Here is a 22,517-nt window from a genome sequence, read left to right as displayed (position 1 = left end):
TGACATGCCAGTCTCCATCTAAGACAGACATAGGAACAAATATTCAAACCACATGTTAGCCAGATGCACAAGGGGACGCATGGGTCTGGAGTTCATTTGTAGTGGCTAGAGGTCCTGGCGTGCTCATTCTCCCTCTATCTCTCTCTCTCTCTCCCCCTCTCTGTCTCTAATAAATAAATAAAAATAAATATTTAAAAAATTTACTTGAGAATTATATAAACTAGAACCAAATCCAAAAGCCAGTTCTTCAAAGTTTGAGAAAATGCATATAATCAGGAGATTCATGTCATGAACTGTGGATATCTCAGCTCCAATATGCCTGTGCCCCAGCATTTCATCAAGATTCTAAGAAAGTCGTTAGGGTAATAGACATGAAATATTTTACACTTCTTGGAAAACCAGTGCCTTAGATGTTCAGTAAATGATATCTTGTTTCTGAATTTTCTTAACAGCACCAAATTCACTTATCAATTTAATCATTTAAAAAACTGTGCATCTTCACATTTTTCCCCCTGATTGCATGGTAATGCTTATTTCCTATAAAATATTCAAATGAAACAAGCTTGCATAAGGAGAAAGTACATGTCCCTTGGAAATCTAAAGAAAAAGAAATGTGTTCTTGTTAATCATTCCATTCTAGGTTATGCATAAACAGGGATGGCATGAAGATATGAGGGTAGCATGTCAGATAAACTAGCAAGAGAGGTGCTAACAACAACAATTAAAATACAGAATGAGAAGGGCTACAAGCATAACCATATAAACGGAAGTGCTACAGGAAGTGAGAAGGAACAAATTACCAGAGTGAAGTGTTGAAGTTTATGGAAGCCCACTATTGTGAATGAGCCTCAGACCACAGAGCCAACCAAGTCAAAACAGAGTCTCCTGTGCTAAGTAGCACAAACCAAATTTAACTTTGGAAGGGACCAGTTTCCTTAAAAAAAAAAATGAAGGTAGATTCTGGTCAATATGAGTCTGCTTAGTAAGGAAGTCCCTTCTCTTTTAGCCCAATGAGGAAAGTAACAGAGATAATCACCGGGTAGTTGCTGTTTCCGCTTCTGCTTGGCTTACCAGAACATTCACTCTATGATAGAATGAGGTGTTGCGCAAATCAGAAACTAAAACAAATGCCAAATAAATCTTAAAGCTAAATGGTGATATTGTGTTTTGACATATGTAGATTAAAGGAGGACAACTGCTACTAAATGTATTTAATTAATCAATCAGCAGGTTCTGCCATTTCCAGAACCATATACCTCCCTCTGTGGTGTTCTTGTGAGTCCTGCAAACTAAGACATGTCTAAAACTAAAAGTAATGCTGAGGCATTTTGTATAAAATTCTCTATTCCCATTTCTTATCCTCACCCCAAGGGTTCAGCAGTTCTGAATTCAGAGCTCCCCTCCTGACAGGAAAGACACCATCTGATAACTAGCTGCTTCCCACAGCCGTTGCTTGTAGAAACTGGAGAGTGATGGTGAGACTGGAGAAGACAAAGGTTACAGTCTTCCCGCCCCTCCCAGAAAGAAAGAAAAAGACAAGGAGAGAAGGCCTGAGGTGGGGAACTGAGGAGAAGCAGGGGACAAGAGTGTGTCCCGCACTTTTTAACGAATAATATATAAGGCTTGGGTGGAAGGGAGTATAAGGTAACAGGGAGGTTTCTCGAATTCCAATGTATGGCAGATGTTCTAGATGGGAAGGAAGGTAGGTGAGTGATGAGGAAATGAGCAGATCAAGGGCCATAGAAGGGTGTGACGTCAGGACTGAGACACACTGCTCTCCAAGGTTCACAATTTTCATCATTAAAACAAAAATAATGACCCTAGCTGCATCTGAGGCTCAAATGAGAGAACACATTTAAAACACCCTGTGAACTATTTTCCAAAACACAGCATGGATAGTTGGCCAAAGTTCCAATGCCAGCTTTGCAGATTCAGGACATAAATCAAGAATTTCCAGATCACTGATTCCAAATGGCCACCTCCACTGACCCTGAGAAGTGGGAAAGACTTAAATAAAGGTTGATAAAAATAACACCTCCTCAAGGAAAACAGCCATACCAATTCCACCTTTGTTCCCTTAGCACCCACCCCAGGCTTGGCACAGTGCACACAAGGTATTCTGGAAAGCTATCTTTCTCCCATTCTACTTTCCTTTTCCATTTTTAGTGCAAATCATCAACTGAAAGCCACCAGCCCCAGTGACAAAATCAGGTAGGCATCCATTTCCCATCACCATTCCTGGGCACACACAAGTGAAAGCCCCATGTAACCTTTCAGCAAAAAGCTAGGGTTGGGATCTTACTCTGAGAGAACCAGGAAGCTATAGAGTTTCAAACCAGAGCTAAGAGAAAGCTGGAGTGCTAGCTTAGCAGGTAAAGGGGCTCACTTGAGAGCCTGCTGGTCCAGGTTCAATTCCCCAGTACCCACATAATCTAGAGACACAAAGAGGCACAAGTGTCTGGAGTTCCTTTGCAGGAAGCCCTGGCATACTCTCATATTCATTCATTCATTCTCTCTTCTCTCTCCTGGCAAATAAACACAAGGGTATTTTTGTTTGTTTGTTTTGTTTTTTAAAGAAAGCAGGCCCAATGTGGTGGCGCACACCTTTAATCCCAGCACTCAGGATGCTGAGGTAGGAAGATCACTGTGAGTTCAAGGCCACATGGTGAGTTCCAGGTCAGCCTGGCTACAGTGAGACCCTATCTTGGAAAAAAAAAAGAAAGGAAGGAAGGAAGGAAGAAAGAAAGAAGGAAAGAAGAGAAAGCATGTGGTATATCTGTATTCAGTTAAAGAGCTCTGTCATCAAGTGAAAGTTAGTACGTGGAAATGAGAGAGAAGAGGTTGAACAGGGACTACCAAGGCCCATGATGTAAACAGGTAGGTCACAGAGAAACGGGCAGAGTGACAGTTAGATTCAATGGGATGAGAGTGACTGTGACAAGCAGAAAGCGCTTCTCTCTCTCAGGTAATTCCCACTCATCCTTTCCAACGCATCACATGATGCTTCCTAACGAAAGCTGCCCAAGCCGGGCGCAGGCTCTTCCCGAGGCAGCGCACACAGCACGCTGGCCTCTTCTCCACAGCGCTTGCCTCGGCTGTGAAGTTTTGTGGCGAATCTCGTTATTATCTACATCTGCTACCAGACTATGAGCTTTTTGAAGGCTCAGTAATATGTTTTGCTGTCTGTATAGTCTGAGCATCTAGCACAGCCCCTGGCTGGTAGTAAGCACTCGAAAACTATTTCTTAGGTTAGAGAGATGGCGCAGCAGTCAAGGTACTAGCTGGCAAAGCCCAATGACCCAGGTTTGATTCCCCAGGACCCACATAAAGCCAAATGCACAAAGTGGCACATGTGTCTGGAGTTCCTCTGCAGTGGCTAGAGGACCTGGCGTACCCATTCATTCTCATTCTTTCTCTCTCTCTGTGTTCTCTATCTCTCTCTCTCTCTGCTTGCATAACAATAAATATTTTTTTAAAAAAACTATTTCTTAAAAGCAGTGGCTATAAGCACAATGGCTTACACACTTGAATACCTGGTAGATGGAAACACCATTAAGTAAGACAGGGTACAGAAAAATAGGAAGAGGTTCAAACAGGGAGATGAAACTTCATCCCAGCTTGGACATGATGAATTATGGTGGTGCATGCCTTTAATCCTAGCACTTAAGGAAGCAGAGGTAGGAGGGTGACTGTGAGTTCGAGGCCACCCTGAGACTCCATAGTGAATTCCAGGTCAGCCTGAGCTACAGTGAGACCCTACGTTGAAAAGCCAAAAAAAAAAAAAAAAAAGAAAGAAAAAAGAAAAAGAAATATTGACAAGAGTCACTGGGAGAGATTTCCAATACCTGTAACTCTGGAGAACACAGTTTCAGGAGACACCCACATACCTGGAGAGCCCTGGCCTTCCCCGGGAGAGAAGAGTATGGACGATGGCTATTTTTTTTAAGCCAAATGTCAATACGGGACAGCTGGACAGGCCAACAAAGTTGGTCTCAGAGCCAAGGGCAGAGGTGCGAGAGGGCTGGCTTTTAACACAACATGGGGGGGTAGAATTTTATTTTATTTTTTGGCTTATTTTTATTTATTTATTAGAGAGTGACAGACAGAGAAAGAGGTGGAGAGAGAGAAACAATAGGGGCACCAGGGCTTCCAGCCACTGCAGACAAACTCCATACGCATGCGCCCCTTGTGCATCTGGCTAACCTGGGTTCTGGGGAATCAAGCCTCGAACCGGGGTCCTTCGGCTTCACAGGCAAGCGCTTAACCGCTAAACCATCTCTCCAGCACACGAGAAGAGAAAGGAACGGGCACATGAGGTGTCCTAGGCCACAAGAGGACCCCCTTGTGCATCGGGCTGGCGTGCTTCCCGCTCGTGCACATCGCGAGGATTCGAACCGTGGTCCTTTGGCTTGAGAGGCAAAGGCTCTAGCCGCTAGTCCATTTCCCGGTTCCCTAGAATTTTAAAAGAGCAAAAACCCAACAGGGTCCAACTGGGCTTCAGGACTAGAGGGTCTATTTTCAAATCAAAAGATCTCAGGGCTTCCAAGGAAAAGCCAGGACAACCAATGACGAGAACAGTCAGTGCGGACAAAAGGAAATGAAAATCCCAAGCGGGAGACGAGAAATCACTCCTTCTCTCTCTCGTTCATGAAGCGTGTGCTGAGCTGCTGCTGTGAGCCAAGCACGAGGCAGAGCATGAGGACATGTGGCCCAGAGGACATGAGAGAGGAGAGGGCCACAGAAGACCCGGCCTCTTCCGCGGCTTGAAGGGGAATGGTGCAGGGCTAAACACTGCTTGGGCAGCGAGGGCCCACAGTATCAGCAAGTACGTCCACAAGTTGATTTGGGAAGGGACTTCAGCCTTTGAAGGCGAGGGAAGGAGGAGTAAGAAACGGAAGGAGTGAGAGTCTGTATAAGGATGCGTTACACGATCCTCCCCTGCCCCCGACACCCATGAACACATGTCGATAGGACACTAATGCCGGACCAAAGAAACAATTCCACTGGCTGCCTTGGTGACTCAATGGGATTACATACAAGAGCATAGGTTAGAGGTTAGGGGTTACCTACAGGAACATGGGAAATTTATAGGCAGCTACTCAGATTATTTATTTTATTTTTTACAATACTTTCTTGTAAAGGCAGACAGAGATAGAGAAAGACACAGAAGGAGAATGAGCACACCAGGGCCTCAGCCACCGCAACTGAACTGGCCACTTGTGCCACCCTAGTGGGCATGGGAGACTGGCACTTGCTTCACCTTTGTGTATCTGGCTTATGTGGCATCTGGAGATCAAACTCGGGTCCTTAGGCTTCACAGGCAGGCACCTTAACCACTAAGCCATCTCTCATCTCTCCAGCCCTCAGATTATTTTTTTTAAGGTAAGGTCTCACTCTAGCTCAGGCTGACCTGGAGCTCTCATTGTATGGCCAACAACGACCTTGAACTCATAGAGATCATCCTACCTCAGCCTCCAAAGTGCTGGGGTTAAAGATGCGTTGCCACCATGCAGGGCAAGTCAACCATTCTGGGGAAAGAAAAAGAAAAGACCCATCTCCCCAGCGACCATTAAGCACTTCTACATGGGTGCGCGACCCTGTGACCTGCTCTTGAGCGCCCCCTTCCCCCCGCATGAGAGAATATTAATGGACTTGGTCTTGTGGGAGGAAGCTTATGTGAGTAGCCACAGCTGCTCTGAATTCAGCGCAACAATGGCCACGGCATGCCAGTAGGACAGAGTTCTGGCGACAGGGCACTTGACACAGTGTGCACTGAGAACGTGATCTGTCCAGGTCCTTCACAGTCTCCTGACCATGGAAAGCTGGGGCATTTGCTCACACAGGTCAAAGCCTTTGAGGACACTTAGTCCCTCACACTTCCAGGCCAGCCAGGTTCCCAGCAGAAGAGAAAGCCTGGGGAAGAAAGCAGAGGCTGGAAGTGAGAATGTGACTTGTCAAAGCTAGTAACTGCACTTGTAGCCAAAATCAGAGATCAGCTCACAAAGGGACTGTGGCCATGGCCATCGGGGTCATCTACCACAAAGGTGGCATTGGTGAGGTCTAGGCTGGGATGACTCACTCAGCCTAGACTTAGTAAAGAGAGAAGGGAGGCCCAAACATTTTTTTTTTCCATAGTGTCTAAGCGGCCTTTTAATTCCTGTGGCCTCTTTATAAAGATATCAACTTAGGGACTTATTAACAGCTCAAAGTTTGGGTCGTAGAGAAGCTGTACTGTCTACCAGGGCCAAGGGCCAGGATTATTACATACTGATGATTACTGTGTACTTATTTTATACCATACATCATCCCTGCGACCATCTATATTTATAAGTATTACTGCTCCTACTTTACAAGGGAGGGGACTGGACTGAGGACCACAGAGTAGCTAAAACATCTGTGGTCAATTTGGGTCACAGCCCATTTTGAGTATATCAATAACCCATGCTGGGGGCTGAAGAGATGGCTCAGTGGTTAAGGCACTTGCCTGTGAAGCTTGAGGACACAGGTTCAATCCCCAGTACCCACATAAGCCAGATCTACTAAGTGGCCCATGCATGTAGAGTTCGTTTGCAGTGGCTGGAGGCCCTGGTGCACCCATATTCTCTCACTCCCCTCCCCCTTCTTTCTCTTGCTCCTTTTTTCTCTCTATTTCTTAAATAAATAAATACAGATTTGCCATTTTATAAAAAAAAAAAAAAAAACATGCTGGCATATTTGTGTCTGAACACACATACACACAGAGAGAGAGAGAGAATGGGGAAATAAAACCCACAGTAATGGCTTCCAAAAAATGTTTTATTTGCCTTCCCTGTCTATATATTCATTACCTGGGTAATGAGGTGCTTGCCCATAATTTAATGAATTTCTTCAATTTTTATTTATACTAATTGGCCAGTGTCTTCACACAACATGCAAAGACTAGAAATGAGAAAAAAAATAATAAGAGCTTTTGGATAGAAAGGCTAAGGCAAAAACAAAAAAGAAATGTCAAACCCACATAATTAAATTAAATTGATAAAAAGCATTATATGGGATGGGGAGGGGGGGCGACTAAGAAACTTAAAGACCTTAAATTCATTACAGACCAAAATGTAAATCGGATTAAAAATTATCTGTATCTTTAGTTTCGAGACCCATTATCATGCTGGAGAAAGGAGGCAAGATTTAATTTCAGAAACAATTTTGGCCAGGCGTCCCATCAGCACAGCATCCACTGAGGCCCGAGGAGGGAGAAGCAGAGATGTGATCACCCCCAGAGCCCTCAGACAGCGGGTCAGCCTCAGCGAGGCTGCTTGGCAGGGCTGTCTCCGCACACAGAGCTGGCTCATATTAGTGAGGCTGCGGGGGTCTGTGCTGTTATGATAGTGATTACTGGACGTATGCCCCAATCAAGACAGTGTTTCATAATCAAGTCAGGTCTGCACAAGGGCTTGGTTTGGAGCCTGCTTATAGGAAGCCATCAAATTGCTTCCAGTGTTCATAAAGCCTAAGACAGGAAGGTGGAACATGGAAAGTCTAGGTATGTGGACATCCCTAGAAACACTGGTGATTACAGCTGAAGGCAGGAATCCTAAGTACTGAAGAAAAGGGTTCAACATCAGTCCACAAAATCTGAATGCTTCTCTCATAAGGTAACAATATTAAACCCGCATGCTTTAAAATGCATGTTGTTCTGTTCTCGAGCAAGAGGCCATGAGAGTCCCTCGGAGGGAGGCATCTGCAAGCTTGTGCTTACCAGAGCCTGGTGCATCGCCAGGAGCAACGTGGGTTCTCGGGAAAACTTCTGTCAAATGCAGGATCCTCCTGCTGTTACCATAATAAGGAAAGAACAACATAGATGATGGAAAATCTTGCTGGTCCACTGGGAAGTGAAAATGATATATGTAGATGGATTGCAAGCATGGACTAAAACAGGCATGTTTGAAGACAATTGAAAGATAATGTGCAAAAATCCCAACAGTGGTGGTGGGTGTTGGGGATTCTGTATGTGTGTGTTTGTGGGTTTCTGTTTTCTAAAACTGTCCTGAATGTTGTCAGAATATCATCTTTTCAGTGTCAAAATCTATAAGTACTCTCGTGTTAGAGGGACAATAAGGAACAGGACAGCAAAGACACTGCTTCTCTCCAGTACCCCCTGCCCTGGACAGCCTTCGCTGTACAGACTGGCCAACAACTCCAGTTACATATGGCCGTGGAGATGCCTCAGTTGGCAAAACACCTGCTACACAAGCACCCATGTAAGAGCCAGGTGAGGTGGCACACACCAGTGATCCCAGCAGATTCCCCGGAGCCCGCTGCTGACCTGGTCTAGCTGAACTGTGAGCTCAAGGTTCGTTGAGAGATCCTGCCTCAGTAGATAAGTTGGACAGCAATAGGAGACACACACCACCAGCCTGTGACCTCCACTCGCACACATTCATGTGCTGCTGCACACACACGTGCATGCCATGTACACGTGCAAAAGCAAAAAAGGAACTCTAGCTACAGCGTACCCCTTCTCCCTCCTCCGTCCTCTCACCTCACACTAAATGCCAACCTTTCCAGAAATGCAGACTTCACCTTTGTTTCCAGACAGTCAGTCTTCTCACCGGCCGAAATGTCTTTTTCTTCTACTTACTCTTCATATAGCAAAATGCTACTCATCCTTCGAAACTCAGGTCAAATATCTCCTCTCTGAATCAACACCCTGATTCCCTATACCCTATCAGCCTCATTTTTTAATCACACCTCTGAGTTTCTATAGCAACTATAATGCTTACTTTTCCTTTTTAGAGCTCCTGTCACTCTGTGTTCCAATCACTAGCTTACGAGTTTTTCTTCTCCACTATCCTGTACACCGCCAGTAGATAATGCAAAGGCTACAAGGGGGCTGGAGAGCTGGCTTTGCAGTTGAGGTGTTTGCCTGCAAAGCCAAAGCACCCCGGTTCAACTCCCCAGGACCCACACATGCCAGATGCACAACGGGGTGCACGTGTCTAGAGTTCATTTGCAGTGGCTGGAAGCCCTGGCACACCCATATTCTCTCTCTCTCTCTCTCTCCATCTTTCTCTCAAATAAATAAATTAAATTAAATATAGTTTTTAAAAAAGGTTACAAGGGCTGGTGAATGACTCACTATCCCTTTACCAAACTGCAATAGTATGGTCACTTAGGCAAGATTCTTGGTTGCAAGTAACACACCTACATTGAAACTATACTGAGCACAAAAGGGAAAATTATTGCTTGAATTTTTATTTACTTATTAGAGAGAGAGGGAGAGAATGGGCATGCCAGGACCTCTGACCACTGCAAATGAACTCCAGATGCATGCGCCATCATGTGCATCTGGTTTATGTGGGATCTGGAGAACTGAACCTGGATCCTTAGGCTTTGCAAGCAAGTGCCTTAATTGCTAAGCCATCCCTCCATCCCCGGAAATTATTTATAAGGAGATAGAGATCCTTCTTGGAGCTCAAGATTAGGAAATGAAGTCATTAAGATCTGGAACTAGGAAGCCTAAAGAATCCATGCAGTTACTCTCTTAGTCAACCATTCATTCTGTTTCCCTAGCTCTCCTGCACATCACAGACTTTTAACCTGCATCTTGGCACAGTGTGCCGCCCCTGCCCCCATAATAATGACCAAATGCATGAGCTCTAACTACCTGGATCCATGCCTGGCTTTGCGATTAACCCATTCTAAGACCTGGAGTAAATTATTTAACCTCTCGGTTCCTTCCTCTATAAAGTGGGAGTAAGAAACTGGCTGAGCTGAGCTGGAGAAATAATCCAGTGGTTAAGGCGCTTGCCTGCAAAGCCTAACAACCCCGGTTCCATGTCTCAGCACCTGTGTAAGGCGTGATGCAGAGTGGAGTGTACATCTATTGTGCATCTCTGTCTCTCTTCTCTTTGACAGCCTAGATGTGACTCCTCAGTACCCACCTAAAGCCAGATCCACCAAGTGGCACACGTGTCTGGATTTTGTTTGCAGTGGCAAGAGGCCCCCATGTGCCCAGTCCTGTACCCCCCCCAGGGGAGGGGGCTTGTAAATAAATGTATACAGATTTTTTAAAAAAAGAATATTGTAAAACAGTTGACTGCCCATTATTCCTAAGTTTACCCATCCACTAAATCTGTTAAAAATGTCTCCGTCCCAGGTCTAACATCAGGGAATTTAAAAATCTGACTGGCCTAACTTACCATAGTCAGCTGTGTCCACCGACCTACTCATCCTTAGCCAAAGCAGGGGAGAAACATGACCACAAGCGCAATCCTTGACACTGGGTGGCAGTCCTTGGAGACAGCAGACACGGGCTGAGCTGACACCTCAAACAAAACCTACTCCAGCCGCCCGCTGTCCCTCGCCACCTGGCTGGTCCGTCTCACCCACAGTCCTGGGCGAGGCTCTTCTTCCAGACAAAGCCTCCTGTCAGCCTGCAATGGCACCAGAGGGAGCGCCACACACCACACTTAATAAAGGCACAATGGTCATGACGGTGGCACCAACAAGAGCAACAGCGGGACAACAGGCCACACCACGGGCTGTGATTGCCTCCTGGGAGTGAGTCACTGAGGCTGAAGGCGACCCATCCTTCTGACTCAGCTAATGTGACCTGGCTCTGGGGCGAGTCCCTTCGGCTCCATCCGGCTGCTGGCTAGGTGGTTTTATGCTCTGCTGAACCTGTCGTAACCCAAGGGCTCCTCCTCACTGCCAGGACATAAGGAGCACTGTCTAAGTGCAGCCTCCGAGAACTGAAGAGGAAAGGTCTCCAAAGAACACTAGCCTCTTTGCTTCAACATGGTGTGTTGCCATTCAAGAATATCTGGGTACCTGAGATACAGTGAGGGAGCTGCTCGGTCTTGGGGGTGGAGGAACCGCTCTCTTCCCTGGTGGAGCCACTGGTAAGCAGTATAGAGAAGAGGATGTGGTGATTTGATTCAGGTACCCCCAATAAACTTGTATGTTTTGATTGCTTGGTCCACAACTGATGGCAGTTTGGTAGGTGGAGACTTGCTGGAGGAGGTGTGTTGTTTGGGGGTGGTTTAAAGGGTGTTACAGCCAGCTCTCTCTCACCAGAGTTCGGCTCACTCTCCTGCTGCTTTTTTCTACCTGCTGTGGCAGAGGTGACGTCCAGCCTCTGCTCATGCCATGCTTTCCCCTGCCATCATGAAGCTTCTGCTTGAGACAGTGAGCCAGAATAAATCCATTCCTCCCATCAGCTGCTTTTGATGGATGCTTTACTCCAATAATGGAGTTCAAGGGAGCCAGGTGGGATGAGGGGTGCCTATGACCAAAATGCAATATGTGGACTGGAGAGATGGCTTAGAAGTTATGGTGCTTGCCTACAAAGCCAAAGGACCCAGGTTCAATTCCCCAGGACCCATGTAAACCAGATGCACAAGATGGCACATGGCATATGTGTCTGGAGTTCATTTGAAGCAGCTCTCTCTCTCTCTCTCTTTCTCTCTCCCTCTCATTCCCTCTCTCTCAAATTAATAAATAAAAATAAGATAACAAAATGTTTTAAAATGTTATACATAAATATATATTATATATATAATATATATATATATATATATATATATATATATATATATATTGTTAAAGAACAAATAAAAATGCAAGAACCACAGCTGTGTACCATATTAGCCTCTAAAGCCCAGCTGTGACTCTATAATATTACTCTCATTGTAGGCCAGCATGTCACTATACGGACTGATGCTTACTCCCTTCCCCCAAATATACATAATAGAAATACTTTGTGATGTAATGAAGTACAGAAGGTAAAACTAATGCATTACTAAAAAGAATCACAGAGCGTGTTTCCTGCTTTCTATCCTGAGAAGACAGGAAAGGAAAAATGGCCATCGGATGGCCCTCACCAAACATCACATCCACCACCCGCTTGACCTTAGGCTTCCCTGTCTTCAGAAGTAAGAAAGAAATGTTGTTGAGCCCGCAGCCTATTTGGGTCTCAGAGCCTCATGGTTCCTAGGAAGGTGGTTAGATTTAGTATCTGTCTATTGTCAGTTTATTCAATAGACTAAAATCCTTTAAAACAAATCACCATATTACAATAGCCCAAATTCAGTGAATCTTTGAAGGCCACCCAAGTCCTTTATTTCATTCAACCTCAAAAAAGCCTGGTAGGTGGGCAAGATGTTGCTATCATCATTTCACACAGCAGAAACTGAGGCTCAGAAAGGTTAAGGCAATTGCCTGGGATCATGTGAGCAACGGAGCCCTTTGTTCAGACCCAAGTAGGCTACCACCACCCGCTGTCACCTGTTTTCCTCAGTTTCTAGTCCAGAGTCATCGTCGGTGAAATATTTATGTGGACCCCTTTAGGCAACTCACTTTCTGGCAGTGTGAAGTGAGGCATAAATCATACCCACTCAAACATAACCAAATTCATCCATTCAGTTTCCATATAGACTTCATTTCGAGAAACAAAGCAGCATGTCACCTTCTTTCACCATGACAACCACCTCCATCATGACCATCACGTTTACTGAAACCTCCTCAGAGCTAAGCACCTTATTAAGTGCAGTTGAGGGATTATCCCAGGTAACCCTCTCAGTGATGAGCAACTTCTATTATCCCCACTGTACAAATCAAGAAATTGAGGTCTGAAACCCTTAGCCTAGTCCAAGGCCACATAGCAATTGGAGCCAGGTAGACATTCACAGGCAGAATTATTTGACTAAATCACTATTAGTAGTTTTTAGAGACACCAATTCCAGGACCAGAATCAAGGCTTCATATCACTGTCTTTCATAAAAAAAAAAAAATGCCTTTGAATTTTAAACTCTCTATGCTAAGTAAAATACTCTAGTTATTGCCTCAAATCCTTGATAGAAGTAGTCAGGAAAATAAATAAATAGCCAAAATTTCTTTTTAGAATTTGAATAGCAGAATATGCATGTAATAGATACTTCAATAAATTTTGCTATTGCATGTGCAGCAATCTCATTTTCAAATGGTGAATTCTGGTTCCCATATATATGGCAGTATAATCTTCTAAGTAGGGTTTATGCCATATATCACGTTCAGGAACACGGTACTTTAAGCGGATTTGAATAGCAAGCACCATCTAACATCAGTTATCATCTGTGGACACAGTCATTTGAAAGCCTGGGATTTTCTCATAGAAAATTCATTTGGAAAAAAAAAAAGACTAGGAAATTGTAATGTTTGCTCATTGAACTAAAAGAAGATCTGAACAGTTAACCCATCACCATCTAGAAAGATAAACCTTTAACAGATGGTGGTATAAGGAAGATAATGAGAGGTGATGAAGTGTAGAGGTCAAGGGCAGCCAGCTCCAAGGGTTCAGAGCAAGGAAGGGTCTTGACTGTGGCATTTATCACCTCTGAGTTTGGGGTAAGTTACCTAGACACTCTGAGCTCAGTCATTCATACAACTTCAAGAACACTGACACCTAGCAGGGGATTCCTGTACTCAAAACTGATGACGGTGATGATTATAGTGATGATGGTGACAGAGATTATAGTGATTATGATGGTGGTAGTGATGTTGGCAATGATGATGATGATGATTATAGTGATGATGGTGGTGATGATGATTATGGTAGTAATGGTAATGATGGTGAATAGTGGTGGTGATGGTAATGATGGTGATTATGGTGATGGTGGTGATTATAGTGATGGTGGTGATTATAGTGATGCTGGTGAGGATGATGTTGACTATGATGATGGTGACTATGGTGATGGTGGTGAGGATGATGGTGATTATGGTGATGGTGGTGGTAATGATGATGGTGATGGTGGAGATGATAATGGTAACAACAATGATCTATCTGCTTTTGCTAACAAGAAAATGTGCAGATAGAACATAGGCAAGATAAAGAGATGAAAAAAAAAAAAAGACCATCTACTTCTTTTTTTTTCCTGCTTTTGTTGTAACAGGATTCTCCCTTTTGAAAACTTGGTGAACGGTATTCAACAATTGATCTTCTGTTAACAAGAATGAGCATGTCCCTGCCCTTGCAACGTGAGAACTAAGGAAGGAGTTCATCTGTGACTACCTCTCAGGCTAAAGCCATCAGAAATGGCAACCTTGAAGAATCCTGCCTCCCTGCCCATCACTACAGCCAATGGCAGCCAGGGTCCAAAATACAAGGCCCACTGACATTGGAGAGAACTGTGCTGATTCATAATGCAAACACTAGACTATAAGGATCAGTGGTGTTCTTAGAAAGGAGGGAAGAGGAACCAGGTTTAGGGAAAGTTTTTTGTGTGCGAAAAGCAAGTGTCAACAGTACCCCTGGACTTGCACACAGCTCTAGGTCACAGGATTGAAATCCAAATTCAGCTGACAGAGTCAGTGTAAGAAAAAATCTAGAACTAGACAGGAGACGACTTATCCACTAAAAGTCTGCAAATATATATATATGCATATTCTGCACAGAATATTTTATTCTCTCTCTGCTGCTACTGAGAATGCTACAGGGAAGTTTTAAATTCTAAAACTTCAATGATTTTAGTCTATAGAATAAACTAACAATGACATACCAAATCTTACTGCATGAGGTTCTGAGACTCAGAGAGGGAGGAGCAAGATTGCTAAATCTTGTATAAAGCTTTACAAAGAGATAGCAGCTTGGGCTTCTGGGAGGCAACATATATATAACTCAAGGGTGTGCCTTGCAAACAAGGTGTGTCTTACTATAGAGATAAATTTTCCCAGGTAACGGCCACCTGTGGCCATGTGTGGGCCAGGTGTCAGACCTTCTCCCAACAGCTCCTCTTCCTATGGAAATATCTTTCTAGGCAAAAAAATAAGGGATGTCAGATAGCCTGTGCCTGCACGGCCTGTGTACTAATACAGGCAGATGAAAAGTGCTTTATGCAGAAGGACAAGTTTTCAGAGCCACGCTTGTATTTGCAGTGGTCTGCAATTTCAAATATGTTACATATATTTGGAGTGGGCTATTACACTCTTTTGCCACTAAAAGAAGAAATGTAACATACAACTTTGGTCATAATGAGAGGAAGGGTTTAGCTTCTAGAGGGCAGGAAGCCTCTGTGTCCTTTTCCTGAGCACCTAACCGAGAGATGGGCAAGCGAGCAACCGCTAAGTGAGGAAAAGAGAGAGTCACCATGTATCCTGAACACCTAATGAAGAGATGGGAAGCTGTCAACAGCTAAGTGGAGGCAAGAGAGAATGGATTCACCTCACGACACTGCTTCCCAAGGCCAAAACCCTTGGTAGGTTTCACTGGTCTCCTTCTTACACAAAAGGAAGGAAGTCCCCTCCTCCAGCTCCCGCTTACCACCACACACCACCCAGGGCTCCTCTCTCGTGATAGGAAACAGAAATTAGCTAAACAGGATAACAGAGCCCCAAAAATGAACGTGGTGTTTTTTTTTTTCCTTGACTAAAAGCAAGAAATATCACAACAGAAATTTGCATGTTATCCCCTCCAGGAAAGATTTCTAACTAAGGCTGTACCCTTCCTAGAGGACAGAAACTCTGATCCTTACCTAAGATTACTGGAAAAACTGTAAAATCTGGTCTGTGTCTGTAGTGGTTAGGAAAAGGGGGGGAAAAACATGAGGGAAGACAGCTCAACAGCAGACAGGCTTTATTCAGACCACCTGAGATGGGTTCTAACCAGGGAGGGTCAGGAGCCCTTTCCCTCACAGTCTCGGGGACACTCAGGGGACTATAGGGACCTTTAGAATTCCGTGGCTGCAGGACCTGGGCCACCACAGGAAAAGTGATTAACGGGGACTGATGGTCTGAATCATTCCAGGAATGTGATAACTGCAAGGGTGGCTGGGTCACTCTTGGGAAACAGAGGATTATGATGAAATGGCCATCAGAGCCCAAAGATGGACTTAATCTGCTTCTAACAGCAGTAACCTGTGCACCTGGTCTTCCTCACGTAGCCACCTCTAATAATAATAATAATAATAATAATAATAATAATAATAAATAATGAATAATAATAAAACAGCTCCGAGTCAAGGTGGGCTTCTCAAATGCCCTCTTGCCTCTGCGGGCAAGACTCCCCCTTGCTTCCTTCTCTATGTTCGAGGCTTAAGACCCCCTTCTCTTCTTCTTTCTAAAGTTTTAAGCTACAATAAGATCTTTCTGAACCTTATCCTCCAATCCTTGGATTTCACTCTTCAAATTTATAGGACAAAGATCACCCCAAATTATTGGCGTATACAAGGACCCCCAAACTGCTCTATCACTCACAGAGCAATTTCTTTCCTGAGGCAACCTGATGATCTTCCCTCACCCCATCCCATCCCATCCCCCGCCACCCGCCAGCCCTGGGAGGTCACCATATTGATGCTGAACTTGGTGCAAAATGACTAGAGCCCAGGACTCGTGGACTCAAGAGATCCCCCTGTCTCAGCCTCCCAAACAGCTGTATCTACCTTGCTGGTCAGCATCACCATTTAAAATGATGAAAGCATAAGCTCAAAACAAAAATAAGCTCATAAAAATGGTGCTTTAAACATACATAGCATACCAGTTCATCAAAAATAGACTAGGGAGTATTTTATATTGAGACACTATGAAACAGCTCTACTTTGAAATGCCATTTATTTTTTGCTTTAATTAGAATGTTGGAATGATAAGCATATGTCATTCTTATCTAATGAAAGTCTTAAACGCATATGGAATCTGGGACAGAGCCCTCTCTGGGAGGTGCATGAATATACAAAGAACAGGCAGGATACATATGTTGATGCCAACTGGCTTATTTACCTTTAGCATAATTGCCAGTTTCAAGGAAGTCTGCAGGTTGACAGTGAATTTGTCTGACCTGCATGTACGGGTGACCTCCTCACACTGCTCAAGGCATCCTGAGCTGTTTTAGGGACATGTGAAGTTTCACTGATCCCTTTCAAGGGACTCAGGGGTACCACTCAGAACAGGACCACATGCTTGGACACATAATTTTCATAAAGACAACAATAGTTCCACTTACTCTTGGGGAAATTTGTAAGGCTGTCTTTGATTCCTTCCACCTATTGTGGGGCTTTATCCAAGTAGCAAGTACTCACTTCAGAGTTTCAAAGGCACCGATAATGGACTTCTCCTTTTCAAAGGAAAGTCTTCCAAGTGGGTCCTTTCATATAAAAAGCCCAGTGACACAGACAAAAATACATCCTGGCTGCTTGTTGTGGCAATATCAGATAAAGAAATTCTGCAGCCCAGAGAGATAGCTGATACATGCATTTGAATGTCAATGCCAAGCACCCTCTCACAGCCACTCCACTGAAGCAGAGAGAATTGGTCTCAGAAACAGAACACAAGCTGTCACACTGGGTGTGGCTGTGAGTTCCTTTTGACAATTTCCAGGGAGAAAAGAAGAAGGGGAGAACGCTTTCTGCTGGAGTTTTGCTGATTCCGTTAAAAATGGAGGTCATTTAGAGATTCGTGCAGTGGCCTACCCAAAGGCCCTCCAGCTTTCTCAGGGCAGCAGTGACAACGGCATGTCCCTTTCAAAAGTGGTCACTAAGTTTTTAACCACCCCCTTGTAATTTCAGTGTTTGGTTACCTGGGCCTTCATTGCACAGATACTCCACACGGACTCTGATGACTGGTACGGGGCCACAGCATGCTCTACTTTACTATTCGGGCTCCATGCAGATCAGTTCATTCACACTCATACCAGGTGACCACCCCCCTCCCAGGGCCCCTCATTGCACACCTTCACAATTGCAAAGCCATTTCTCAGGAGGACCCCCCCCCACCACCACCCACCGCCCCGCTCTGTGCGCCTTTCACAGAAATGGCTTGTGGACATATTATCTTAAAAATGCTTTCTCCTAAAAAACTTTTTCTTTAACTGAGAATTACATGCTGTGCTGAAATAGGATGGTGCCGGGCTCTGATTATATCTTATTTCCCATTTTACTTTCACTCTTAAGTAGAGAAAATACCAGGTTGTACCTCCGACTCTCTCTTCTCCCTGACACAGAAGTTGAGTCAGCTGGGTCAAAAGCAAGCTTGAGCATTAAAATTCCACCTTTTATCTGTGTCTCGCCAATACCAAAGAACAAAATGTGTGTGTGTGTGTGTGTGCGTGTGTGTGTGTGTGTGTGTGTGTGTGTTTGCACACGCACATGCACATGCTTGAGATGTGCTCCTGAATACTGTGCAAAATGAATCGAGCCGGTGATGCATGTGAACGTGAGTGGAAGCACTGAAGAGGGGAAGATATCCTGGACTCTAGTTGGGTCCACTAACCTGCTAGGACCTAGTTACCTCCTCTTAAATAAGTGGGCTGGAAAAAAAAATAAAAAATAAACAAATAAAAATATAAAATAAATGGGCTGGAGAAGCTCAGCTCCTCTCCCCAAACTTTTCCATTGTGTTGCAAAACTTCAATAGTAATAAAAACAAAAATCGTGCAACCATTCAAAATGATGACTGCCAACGGGCCTGCTGTGGCGCAGGGAACATGGCGGAAGAGGAGGCAGGAAGATTGTAACAGCCACAGAGTGCGTAGGAATATATTGAGGCACGGTCCCCCGCAGCCCCATAGGGACTGACTAAGGCCTTCATGACCCTACAGTGACTAGCATAATGTCAGGGAGGAGAGCCCCATGGTAAGGAGAGTTAGAGCGAAGGGATAAAAGCGTATAACCTGGGCTGGAGATGGCTTAGTGGTTAAGTCATTTGTCTGCAAAGCCAAAGGACCCAGGTTCAATTCCCGAGGATCCAAGTAATCCAGATGCAAAGTGGAGCATGCATCTGGAGTTTGTTTGCAATGGCTAGAGGCCCTGGGGCACCCATTCATTCTCTCTCTCTCTCTTTCTCTCTCACTCTTCCTCTCTAAAGTAAATAAATAAAAATAATTCAAAACTCTGTTGGGCTTAGTGGTTAAGCACTTGCCTGTGAAGCCTAAGGACCCTGGTTCAAGGCTCGATGCCCCAGGACCCACATTAGCCAGATGCACAAAGGGACGCACACGTCTGGAGTTCGTCTGCAGTGGCTGGAGGCCCTGGCAAGCCCATTCTCTCTCTCTATCTGTCTCTTTCTCTCTCTGTATGTCGCTCTCAAATAAATAAATAAAGATTACAAAAAAGATAAATAAAATAAATAAAACTCTGTTAAGTGCTGGAGGGATGGCTTAAGTTACGGTGTTTGCCTGCAAAGCCAGGGGACCCAGGTTCGATTCCCCAGGACCCATATTAGCCAAATGCACAACAGGGCGCCTGTGTCTGGAGATCGTTTGCAGTGGCTGGAGGCCTTGGTGCGCCCATTCATTCTCTCTGTCCCTCTTTCTCTGTTAAATTAATTAATTAATTAAAATATTTTAAAAAACTGTTAAAAGCATATATATATATATCAGTTATCATAGATATATAAAATAAAATTTTATAAGAATATCATTATAGCTGGGCATGGTACCACATGCCTTTGATCCCAGCACTTGGGAGGTTGTGGTAGGAGAATTTCCATGAGTTTGAGGCCAGACTGGGGATTCAGAGTGAATTCCTAGACAGCCTAGGCTACAATGTGACCTTGCCTTAAAAAAATGATCATCATAAAAATGCCAGGCATGGTGGCGCACACCTTTAATCCCAGCACTTGGGAGGCAGAGGTAGGAGGATCACTGTGAGTTTGAGGCCACCCTAAGGCTCCATAGCAAATTCCAGGTCAGCCTGGGCTAGAGTGAGACCCTACCTCGAAAAACAGAAAAATAAAAAAATTAAAACTAATAACATAAAATTAAGTAATAACATTTAATTGTATTTAAAATGAAAATTAAGCCAAGTGTGGTGGCACATGCCTTTAATCCCAGCACTTGAGAGGCAGAGGTAGGAGAAGTGCTGTGAATTTGAGGCCACCCTGAAACTACATCGTGAATTCCAGGACAGCCTGGGCTACAGAGAAATCCTACCTTGAAAAGACAAAAATAAATATAAACATATATATACATATATGTATGTATAAAATAGTACACAAATTACCTACAAATTAGTATTTTTTTTTCCTTATGACTTTATTTAACTGTGCCATCGCAAAAAGGATGATCCAAATAGATTGCAAGTAACTATCCACATTTAAAATTAGGTTGTTAGCCTTTAGCTTAGAGAATGTCCCCTGCCTCCCCCTCCCCCGCAAAAAAAAAAAAAGGCAAAATATTCACTCACAGACTTTGTTGTTGTCATTGTTGTTTTGAGGTAGGGTCTTGCTCTAAGCCAGGCTGACCTGGAATTCACGATGTAGTCTCAGGATGGTCTCAAACTCATCAAGATGCCCCTACCTCTGCCTCCCAAGCAAGTGGTGGAATTAAAGACGTGCCCCATAGTGCCCAGATGAGTCACAGATTTTTTAAGAGTAGTAAACATTCATTTCTACTATATAACGGAACATCGGTAATTATATGTCTTAGAATGTATTTTAAAATTGCAGTAATTTACGCAATGTGAGGAATATTTCATGTTTAGTAAATTTTATATTTGTACCTTCACTGGACTGTCTATGCATGTCCCACAGAGTGATAAAAATCTATGACATCCTTAACAATAATGGGGACACAAATGTGATGTGAAACATCCCAACTGTTTTTTCTAATTATAATACACGCCAGCAAAGAATTTATTTTATTGAAACATATATCTTACTGATAGAAATCATCCAATCAAGTGCAAAAAAATTATAGTTATGGAGAAAATGACGGCCATGAGACCAATTTGGTGCAAATATCTGAAGTTTATGCTTGGTGTATGTAGGCATGAATGTATTATGATTTAAATCTTAAATAACCCTCAGGTCCCCATGTTGAAGGCTTAGTGCACAGTTGATGGCATTATTGGGAGCTGTGGAACCTGTGGGAGGTAGAGCCAAGGTGGAAGGAGTTAGGAATGGGAGGTGTGCTCCGTCTGGCAGCGCAGCCCCTTCCCTCTCTCTTTGCTCTTGGGCCACCAGGAGGTGATCATCTTTGGTGTTTCCTGTCATGATATTCTGTCACATCACAGATCACAGTCAAGTGGCCCAGCCACCATAATTTCAATCTCAAACCATGAGCCCAATCAGTCTTCCTGACATTGAACTTGGTTTTCTTAGGTATTTTGTCACAGTGTTGGGAAGCTATCATAGTATGTGCAATGTACTAGTGGATTACACATGGCATAAAACAAATAGAATTCCATATATATGATGTATGTACTATGCATATGGGTTGCTTTGAGAAATACTAGAAACCCACCAGCTGTTTGGCATTTCCAAGTGGTTATGGCCCTGCCATGAAACAGTATTTCATTAGCCGTTAACAATTTTTTTTGGTCTTTTTATGATTTGCCATCCAAATATGGCAAGAAAACTATTAACTTGGCATAATTTTCTAGAGAATGGTTTGGGTGTTTTTAAAAAGAAAAGGAGGGATTCATGTTTTGGATCCCCTCCTGTCACTAGGAGCCTATGTTTCTCTACCTCTTACTTTCACTTTGAAGAAACAATTGCTTTGCTCAGAGAGAGACCAGCCTCCTTTTCTAAATAAAATAGTCTTGTCAGTGTAACTGTTGCAACCCTAACATGACACATTCGGTGGCTTTTGCTATTCTACTATCAATGTGCTTTTTAAAGCTTTTGGAGATATATTTCACATATCATAAAACTGATCCATTTAAATTGTATTCACAAGGGTTCTGCAACTGACTTTACATTCAATTTTATAACATTTCATCATTCCAAAGAGAAACCTCGTAACCATTAGTAGTCATTCTCCATTTCCCCAAACCTTAATATTAAGACATCACCCTACTGTGTATGGGAATATGTCTGTAAGCACAGGTCACACATACATGGAACCATATCACATGCATATTTTTGTAACTGACAACTTTCAGATGGCAGAATGTTTTCAAGGTTGATTCATGTTGTATCACTACTTAATTCTTCTTATAACTAAATATTCTATTGTATAAATAATCTATATGTGCATTGTGGAGAAAAATTGGGCTTACTTCCACTCTGGTTATTAGGAATAATGCTACTGTGAGCATTTGTTAGGAGCTTTTGTGTGAATCTATGTTTACTTTATTTATTTACAAGGGGAAAGAGAAGAAGAGAGAGAGAGGATGGCTGTGCCTGGACCCCTTGCCACAATGCAAACAAAATCCAGGCACATGAACCACTTTGTCACCTGGCTTTATGTAGGTCCTGGGGAACCGAACCCAGGATGGCAGGCTTTACAAGCAAGTGCCTTTAGCCAATGAGCCATCTCCCCCAGCCATTTGACAACTTTCTTGATGGTATCATTTTCCATATGAAAATTATCGGGGTTTTTTGTGTTGTTGTTATTTTGTTTTGTTTTCTGGTTTTTCGAGGTTGGGTCTTCCTCTATTTCAGGCTTACCCTGAATTAGCCTCAAGGTGGCCTCAAACTCAAGGTGATCCTCCTACCTCTGCCTCCCAAGTGCTGGGATTAAAGGTATGCGCCACCACGCCTGGCAAGATCACCGTTTTGTTCCATTTTGTGAACGGCGCAGACCGCTGCTGCGTGCGCTTCCGCTGCTGAGTCTGCGAGATCGAGCTCAGTGT

General features: G+C 43.7%; 1 protein-coding gene across 2 annotated transcripts in view; it reads right to left on the bottom strand.

Annotated features, from left to right (window-relative positions):
- Positions 1-22,517, bottom strand: part of Fhit (fragile histidine triad diadenosine triphosphatase) — a 1,635,415-nt gene that overhangs the window by 1,502,937 nt on the left and 109,961 nt on the right. The gene's annotated exons all lie outside the window — the stretch shown is intronic.

This window comes from Jaculus jaculus, chromosome 16, assembly GCF_020740685.1.
Source record: "Jaculus jaculus isolate mJacJac1 chromosome 16, mJacJac1.mat.Y.cur, whole genome shotgun sequence".
In the NCBI taxonomy this organism is placed as follows: domain Eukaryota; kingdom Metazoa; phylum Chordata; class Mammalia; order Rodentia; family Dipodidae; genus Jaculus; species Jaculus jaculus.
Note: the sequence above shows the minus strand (reverse complement) of the source record. Positions and strands in the feature narration are given on the sequence as shown.